The sequence below is a fragment of the Python bivittatus genome, unplaced genomic scaffold (assembly GCF_059951505.1).
Source record: "Python bivittatus isolate LINGU-HERP-01145 unplaced genomic scaffold, Pbiv_v1 ctg000840_np1212, whole genome shotgun sequence".
NCBI classification, from domain to species: domain Eukaryota; kingdom Metazoa; phylum Chordata; class Lepidosauria; order Squamata; family Pythonidae; genus Python; species Python bivittatus.
The window spans coordinates 13,599,700-13,609,082 of NW_028277113.1; positions in this window are offsets into that span (position 1 = coordinate 13,599,700).

Sequence of the window (9,383 nt, forward strand, 5' to 3'; positions counted from 1 at the left end):
TAACTACCAGCCATCCTGGATGTGATAGTTAGGGATTCTGGGAATATTTCATCAACAACTGGAGAACTACATTCACCATTCCTATCTTTTTGTGAAAATTACTAAAACATATTCATTTCCCAGCCAACACAAAGCTTATGTTGTAACAAACAGTTATCTGCTCCTTGTCTCTCCTTCCTTTTCCATTTCCTTTCTTCCTTTATCTCACTCCTGTTGAAATTGTGACTATAGAGTCCTCAGAGTAGAAAATGTATTTCACTGTGTCAACTCTGTAAAGCATGTTGTATATTGGTATAAATTACCAAAAAGATTATAAGGACCTAATCCTGTCAAATGCTTCTGCTTCATAAAATAAAAAAATGTATAAGAATAAGAATATTACATGCATAAAAAATTCTTTACTTTTTAAAATGCAACTTAATATGAAAACTTAAGACGTAAAACCATAACTCAGATATTCACTGAGTATATGCAACATTTTTCGAGATCACCTCTTAGTTTGCCATCTTTTCCAAGATGAAGATTACCTCTTTAACTAGCTCTTTTCTTTTAGGATTATTATTACCCTTTCCACCATTACCATTCCATAAAAGAAATCAAGAGAAGAGAAGAGAAGAGAAGAGAAGAGAAGAGAAGAGAAGAGAAGAGAAGAGAAGAGAAGAGAAGAGAAGAGAAGAGAAGAGAAGAGAAGAGAAGAGAAGAGAAGAGAAGAGATGCAACTGCAATATTTATACATAAACTTATTTCTGAACATGATTATATCCAGGACTGCAGGTTGAATAGCAATGGATTTCCACAGACATACTGTATTTCTTTTGATAGTGTGTTTCATTTTTACTTCTTGGACTGTTTACAGGGATGGATTTTCTCTCAGATTGAATTGAATCTTACTTGCAGATGCTGAGATAGGCAAGGAGACGTCCAGATCTGCAATGCATTCCTGCTGATTCTCAGTACCCTTGTCAGAATGTTCCACTCTAGAGAAATGGGTGGAACTGCAAAGCCATTTCAAAAACCTGTCAGAACAATCTTGGTTATCCATGATATGTAGAGGCAATTAACTTAGCCAGTTTGATCATTTATTACTAAGGTAAAAATTATAGTTGGCTGATTGCCCCATGCCCTGACCTAAATCAAATCAGAATCACCTCAGAGAGAGAGAGAGAGAGAAAATGAGAGAGAGAATGAATTGTGTTGGGAAGATATACCGTTAGTCAATATTCATTGCACAATAATGCACTAGCCGGCAAATAATGGTAATATTAAAAAGTGGAATATAAGCAAACGTCTCCATCTGGTGGCTGATGAGGGAACTGTTCTGCCCTCTCCCTGGTTTGCTGTTATGAATATGGTCACACATTTCTTTAGATGTCATTTTAATCAAATGGCAATATGGTGATTTGCCACCATTCAAAGAAGATAGTGCATAAACATTGATCCCTGACTCATCTCAATCTGCTTAAATAAGATGAAAGAAAAGTAGTCCCAAACCATTTTATCAGGGAGTTCTGAGACTAATGACCCCTGATAAAGAGAATATTTGGATATCTATTGGGGACCAGTGTACTTGATCTTTCTTCCTTCCCTTCCAAATACATATTTGGCATGAGTTTCTTACACGTATTCTAAAATTACCTCAAGAATTACATAAAGATAAATAAAATGAAAAGGTCAGCATATTATTTGGTGCATGACCAATCATATGTTCCTTCTAGGTGACACCTCTGAAAACCAGTCACTAAGAAATACAGTGGCAGATGACTTTGTCCTCATTTCCTATTTCTGGACTTCCCATGTGCTTACGGGGGTTGACTGTTGAGGACAGCAGGAACCTGGACTAGATGGACAATTGATCTGATCCTGCAGGAGTTCGTCTTATATTCTATTAGACTGTCAAGAAAAAAGCTGAAAATACAGACAGTTATCTTGGTAGAAGTGGATGGCTTCCTTGACTAAATAAATTGATTAGAAGAAATAAATCACTTAAAGAGGACATCATTAATCAAATAAGCAGTGTCTTTAAAAAATCAGTCATCCTTTTCTTACACAGGAGTGAATGCTTTTGACTATCAGATAGGAATCAGCAATATACTTCTTCCAGACCATTTTTATACTTGTTCCAGAAATCACATAGTTGAAATTTGCTACAGAACAACTGAAAGCATATATGTAAGCTTTGGTTTTAGCTTACCACAACAAAAACTCTAAACCTGAAAGAGACTCCTCTGAAATGCCATTGTAGTTACTCAGTTTCATCACTTTCCTTCCCATGAGGTCTTTAGCTGCAATCCTTCCCCATGAATGGGTTATAAGAATTGCATTCTGTGGTACTGAAAGCGCTTGCTGCTACTCTGGCAAAAAAATTTATTATTATCTTTGAAAAAGTATGGAGAATGTTAATAAAAAAAATTTAAATTATTTTTAAATAAATGAAGTGCCAGATGATTAGATGAGGACAAATATTTTTATCTTCCCCCCAAAAAGGAAAAGGAAGCTCTAATCTGCTATTGATACTGGGGAAAATGTAGTTATTAACAGAAGACATTAGCTTGGAGTTTTCAGGAATAAGTTTTACAAGACTAACTTTATCTCATTTTAGATTGAGAGACTTTTTTAGGAGGTTGGGAGAATGCTGTAGATGATTTCAGCAAAGCATTTGAAAACTATCCCATGACATTCTCATTAGCAACTTAATTATGTGGAGGCTGGATGGATTGTCAATTAAATGAATACATAGTTGATTAAAACATGGTACTGAAAGAGTGTTTATCAATAGTTCCACATCAAAATGGAGGAGGTGTCCAAGTGGGATGCCGCAAAATTGGTTGGGACAGTTAATATCTTAGAAGACAAAAATAAAATTCAAATGATCTTAGCTATTGTGTTTCCCAGAAAAGAGCAACTTTCAAAGAAATTATGTGATCCTTGTAAAAGATGTGGTTGCTTTAAAAGGTGAAGAAAATCCCATGCACTGCAAAACACCTCTTTCAGCCTTATTAAATAAGAGTCAAGTGTGTAATGTGACTCCATTAACAGAAGCATATTTTCCAAATCAGGAGAAATAACTATTTCACTTTATTTTGTACAGACACCATGTCAAGGACTCAGAGAAACTGGAACAGCTTCAAAAAAGGACAGCAAGAATTATCATGGGGCTAGAAATTGAGTACAATAAAAAGAAACGGAAGGAATTGTGAAGGTTTAACTTTGAGAAGACGGGGGGGGGGGATATGCCCTCTTCAAATATGTCACACAAAAGAAAATTAAGGCCTGTTCTCTTGCACTGCACAGGACCCAGAATGATGGATTTAAGTTACAAGAAGGCAGATTCTGTTCTTTAGAGAAAACTTCCCATTATTAAAGAACTTCAACACTGGAGCCATTATCCAAAAATAAGAGAGGCTTCCCTACATTGGCTTGGGTTCCAGTAAAGACTAGACAGCCATCTTTCAGGAATGCTTTAATCTGAATTCCTGCACTGAGCAACTGTGCTGGACTCAGTGGCCTAAATTATCCTTTCCAATTCTATGATTCTATGAACATCTAAAAAGCAAAACATATGTGTTTCTTTAGATGTACATTCCACAGAACTGTGCACATATTCTATTTTCAAGTGTTCCAGCCCTAACCTAGAGTTACATTCCTTCATAAGAAGGTCAGAGGAGACTAATCACATTTCTGTAATATAAGATTTTTTTACACACATTGTTTAGGCTGAGCATAAAGATGGGGATTCTCATGATTAACAGCCCTATAGATCCTTGTTTTATAGCTGATTCATTGGGTAACCCATAGTGCCATCAAATTTTTGACAGATCTCTATGCCAGGATTCTGTCTCCTTTTCAGACATTGTGCAACTTCCTGATACTGATTTACTTCCTGATACTGATCTCACTTGCCCCATCTTCTTGACTAGGGAGGAAGGGCAAGTGAAGGAAGAAAGACAAGATCTCTCCAGTCATCACCCATCTTGAGTCAGCCTAGGTACCCCTGATCAGGTCCTAAGAAATTGTGCAGGACTCCCACAATCTCCTCACAGAAGTGTTAGAGCCAAGAATTACCAAGCTGGAAGGCTTCTCTTGTGATTACCTTGACTACCCCATAACCCACAGCCAATATTAGGATTGTGGTATGTGATTATACTGCTCTACCATGCAAGTGTTGCTGTGCTGGGAAATACCCTCTGTTCTACCTGGTATAATAAGGAAGGAAGTTGAATGGATAGAGATAGATCCTGAACACTGATGATGTGGGTTCTAATATCCATTAAACAGTCAAACTTCTGCTCTCATTCATAAACATAACCTTTTGAAGATGTGCAGAAGAGACAGATCTGTGACATAATGAGGCCTACAGAGTACACTTTACGTCAGTCTGTTCTCCTACCTCACTAAAATCTGTTTATCAGAACAAGTCTACACCCTTTGTTCTTGCTATCATGCATTGTACAAATGCTGAAAGGGTTGGTGCAAAGAAAAGAGAAGTTTGCAACCTACTATATGGGTAGAGTAATAAACTTTTGGAGAGATAACAAAGGAAATGTTAGAGGAAAGAAAAAATAGAGATGGGACAGAAGAGGAGACAAGTAAAGAAACAGAACAACAAAAGTACAAGGTGGATAAGGATAAAGAAGCAGAGGATTTTAAAATCATCTAGAACGCATAGAAAGGCTAAGCAATGGAGGAAATGTACAAATTATTCAGTGCCAAACTTGGCAATCAATATTTCTCCCATGGATAGAAAAACCCAGAGTGAGGACACCAGAATACTCTTTTCACATTTGTACCATTGCAACTTCAACCGCAGCTGTCATCTTAAGTAGAATGTGACAAACTATATAAACTGGATATCCAAATCTCCTGTTAATGCTGATCTCCATTGGGAACAATGGATTTGCAAACTGTTGCATCCCGTCATGAATGGCAATCAAAAGCTGCTGCAGATTACAATTGAGGGCTGTGGAAAATGGTCCCTTAAATTCTCACTGGTTCTTCAAGGCATGATGAGTCAGGTAAGGATGACAAACCAAATGTCCTACTGTACATGATTGTGATATTTAGGTAGAGCACTCATTGACAGGGTTTTCCCTGCTCACAACATGGAAATGAATTCCTTTCCTGATAAGACTTCTTAGTCTTGCAGTGAATGGGAACGTGGCTTTTGCAGATTATTTTTTAGAAGGGTGTTTGTTTGTGGATGGCATTTCTCTCCCTTCTCCAAAGTCTTGTCCCAGTGCCAGGTAACAGCTAATTTTAAACTTATAACCATTTTTATCATTGTACCATTGAAAGGACAAAAGCTTTCCTCCTCCAGCTGGGAAAAATGGCAAGGAAACCCTGTTTGAAAATAAGCTTGCCTTACTGATTGAGAGCATCATGTGCCAGTCTACTCTGATTTGAGTCCAGTGGACTTACTCTCTTATATATCAATAATGGATTGCAGCACAAACAGGTGAAGTCCCGCAGGGGAGTAATGGATCAACACTGAAGGAATGTGTAACTGGAAGAGAGATTTACTTTTTCTCAATATGCTATACAGTACATTCTCTGGAAAGTGCTTCTGTGTCCCATTATCTTGGATCATAGTTGTTCCTTTAACCAGACATTTCAATCAGTTTATATGACCAATTGTTGGATCAAACCAGACAGACCTGTGGTCCCACATCCTTTTCCAGAGCTCTGCCCTGCCCTGTGAGTCACTCCATATCTGCTGACAAGAAGCCAATCTGCTGTTTGTAGGCCAATGGGGAGATTTCTGATTGCAAATACCAGCTTCAGGAAACAGATTCTCTCTTCAGAGACTCACCAAGGGAAAGCTTCGCATTTCCCTTCAACTCTGATTATCTTGATCACTAGCCTTGTTGCTAACTGAAGCATTTTTGTTTGTTTGTTTTTTGTTTTAACCCTGCGTTTTAGATCAAAGGGTAGATCAACTCAGCCTCAGAACCAGTCAGTAGAAAATGAATAGAGGTAGCAGACAGGACTCCGTCTTATCCTGGTCCTATTCTCAAACCACACCGTTTAATTGGGGGATGGGGTAGGGGTAGGAGTGCTATGCAAACTCTCTGATCTTCATAAATGATCCTTATAAACAATCCAGAGTGTACTAGCTAAGCCCCAACAAAACTGGGGCTAAATTAATTCCCCACCCCACGCCACCCCAGCATCTCCTCTCCGCCCCTAAATCCTCAGAACTGCTTACAAGGAATGGGTTGGCTCTCTCATTCCCAGGACTGAGACAAAGGCCTAGAGAAGCCCCAGGAAAGCAGAACCTTTCTAGGAACCCCAATGGTGGTCTCCACAGTAGTGTTCATCATCCTGGGTCATGGTAGGGTAAAAGATTGCACGAAGGAAATACTACTTCATTTCCACACAACCCATTGGGATGGGAAAAAGATTTCTAAAGGAAGGAGTAAGGAAGCCAGGAGAATAGTCTCCCACTTCCACCCATCTTTGCGGCAGCTGAGAAAGCAAAAAGGCTGATTTAGTCCAGCCTGTAAATGTGCTGCCAGGCCAACCATGCAGTATCTCCTTATGGCCTGTTCCCTCTCCTCCTTTCCTAGCACCCACCTGTACCTAACAGAGGCCTTTACATTTGCTGTGTGGTATAGATAGGACATGGGGACAGGAATGAGTACTCCAATTTGCAGCCATACTTGGAGGGGACTTGGTCCCAGGCCATGAGTCCACTAGCACAGATCCTGGCACCGCTCCCTCCTATTTCTAATGGCCTAAACCAGGTTATTCATATAAAACACAGCTTAATAGAGGTTTTTACAAGTTGTTGGGTTAAACCAGGGTTGCCAATCTTTGGCAATACCCTTTTTTACAAGTTCTAGAAACACCATTAATTGAATTTTAGCAGCATTAGTACCAAAAATGAGCACAGGTTCCTTCCATTTTGAGGTGGGAAACATGAAAATTATAATGTAGGGCCTAAAATAGTTTGAACACTTTTTAATAAAACAAAAGCAAATCTCAATCCACCTACAAAACCCCAGTTCCTCAGCAAATCCTTGCCCTGCCCATGAGTTTAGTTTGGCACTGCCCAATAGGATCATTGCCATCCAGAAGCCCTCAATGCAGTACTCCAGCATCAAATTTTTCCTATTTTCAGGTCAAACTCTCAAAAATCTATTTCCTCTTTTTCCCCCCCTTTCCAGTTTGTTTAGGAATGAAATTCTCAATAACCTGTAATCCAATTAGTCAATTTTCTGTATCACTGAATGATGACAAGAAAATGGCTATTATCAGGAACTGGGGGGGGGGAATGGTTTTGTTTTGTTTTTTTAAGTATTATATGGATGGAAAAGGGAATACAAAAGTGACTCACTACAAGACTGGCCATAGATCAGAGTGGGACCTGTCTCCACTTTAGCCCTGGTTAGCCTATATGCATTGATCATGCACACTAAGAAGTCTTAAAGTCCATACTATCAAGACAGGATTTTTCTTTTGTAGCAAGAAACCTCCTTAATCCTGCTGATTATAGTTGCAGAGTTGTCAATGGCTTGTGCTAGATCAGAGCTTGTAGCAGAGGGGTGCTGCTGTGAACAGGGAAAAATCCCAAAGGGTTCAGACATGGCAACAATTAAGGAAGAAAGAACTGGCCCATCAATTCTTGGTAGTGGGCAAAGACAACTGAAGCTTTCAAAAACCAAATGTGGAGAATCCAATCAGGTGGGGTGTTATGTAAGGGAAAGGCAACCTCCATTTTGTTTTTCTCAGGAATGGGAGCCCTTGTGGCTGGCTGAAAGTCAGGAAAAATATCCCTGACCCCAAACTGGAAATCAAGGAATTACAGAACAAGCTACAATAATTGAAAGCTAAATGCAGATTAGAATTTGGTATTATTTTATAAACTGAGATTGTGGGAGTTGTGTTATATGTGTGTTGAGTAGAACCTGATTAAAGTAGCAGCACATGAAAGCAACCTCTCCAGAAGTCTTCTTTCCTCCCTAGACCAAAGGCACAAAAGAAGTTTTATTAAAATGAAGTTTAATCTAACAAAACCATATTGGATATGCGCTGCTATGCCCTATGATCCACTTGGAGAAAAGAGCTGTACCAATAATCATCTCTACCTGGCAGTTCTTTTATGAGGGGTCTAATTAATACAGCATGAAGTCCCTGTAAAACTTATTGTGCAGAAGGATGTGTCGCACATCCTCCTTAGCTTGGGAATTACATAGGCAGAGGCATTCATGATAGAATCATTCGATAGTTGCCATCAGTGATTGCTGAAGGCAGAGCATCAAGTCTGGCCAAGGCAAATATTCCACAAGGTCTGTAATTTATTAGAGATTGGCAATAGTCCGCTGGCATGGAAGTGAAGGCAAGCCTCCAAGACTTATACTGCCTTGGTGCCGTACTAATGTCTGTTGTCATCCTGTGTCCAAAAGTCTTTTCTTCAATCCTTTTTTTGCTTGGTCATATTCCAGTCTTCGTAATGTCCCACAAGAAAAGCTATATAGAGACAGTTCTGTGATGCGCATCTTCCATGAGGATTGAAAGCTAGGTAGGATATAAACCAGTTCACTGGAAAGCCTTGATTTGATTATCAAAATAGGCAGGAACACATTAAAAGTTTGAAAAAGAGTTACCCTTTGTAAGGGAGTGAAGCTGGGATTGCTGTCTGTGCTTGGGAAAAGTAGCTACAGCCAGGCAGAAACGCTTCTCACCCCATTTCCCACATTTCCCTAACTCAGACTTTACTCACAAGCATCCAAGCCGGTGTTCCAGCTGCCTGTGATAATTGACCCACACCCTGGAATTTTCAAGGACATGCTGACATCCAGAGGCAGCCTCACCCCATCTAGGCTCTTAGCTTAGAAAAGCAAATGCTAAGACAGAGTGGGGAAGTACAGTGGTACCTCAGGTTACGAATTTAATCCATTCCGTCACTCTGGTCGCAACCCGATTTGTTCACAACCCGAAGCAAATTTTCCCATAAGGTTCAATGTAATTACCGTTAATCCGTTCCGGCGTCCGCGGACCACGCATCAAGGGCGGAAAAACGGCCGCGGACCATGCAGCAGGGCAGAAAAACGGCCGCGGACCGCACGGCAGGGCAGAAAAACGGCCGTGGACCACGTGGCATGGGCGGAAAAATGGCCGCAGACCACGTGGCACGGCGGAAAATGGCTGCGGATCCGGTTCGTACCCCGAGGTAGAGTTCGCAAACCAAGGTAAATTTTTGCGGCCAGAGTTGGTCGTAACCCGAAAAGTTCGTAAGCAGAGGCGTTCGTAACCCGAGGTACCACTGTATGTGTATAGGAGGAAAGGTGATAAGCAAATGGCATACAGACAGGGAAGCAGAGGCAACATCTGAAGATTGGCAGCTATTACAAGCAGGCAAGAGGACTATACAGGTAGTCCTCACT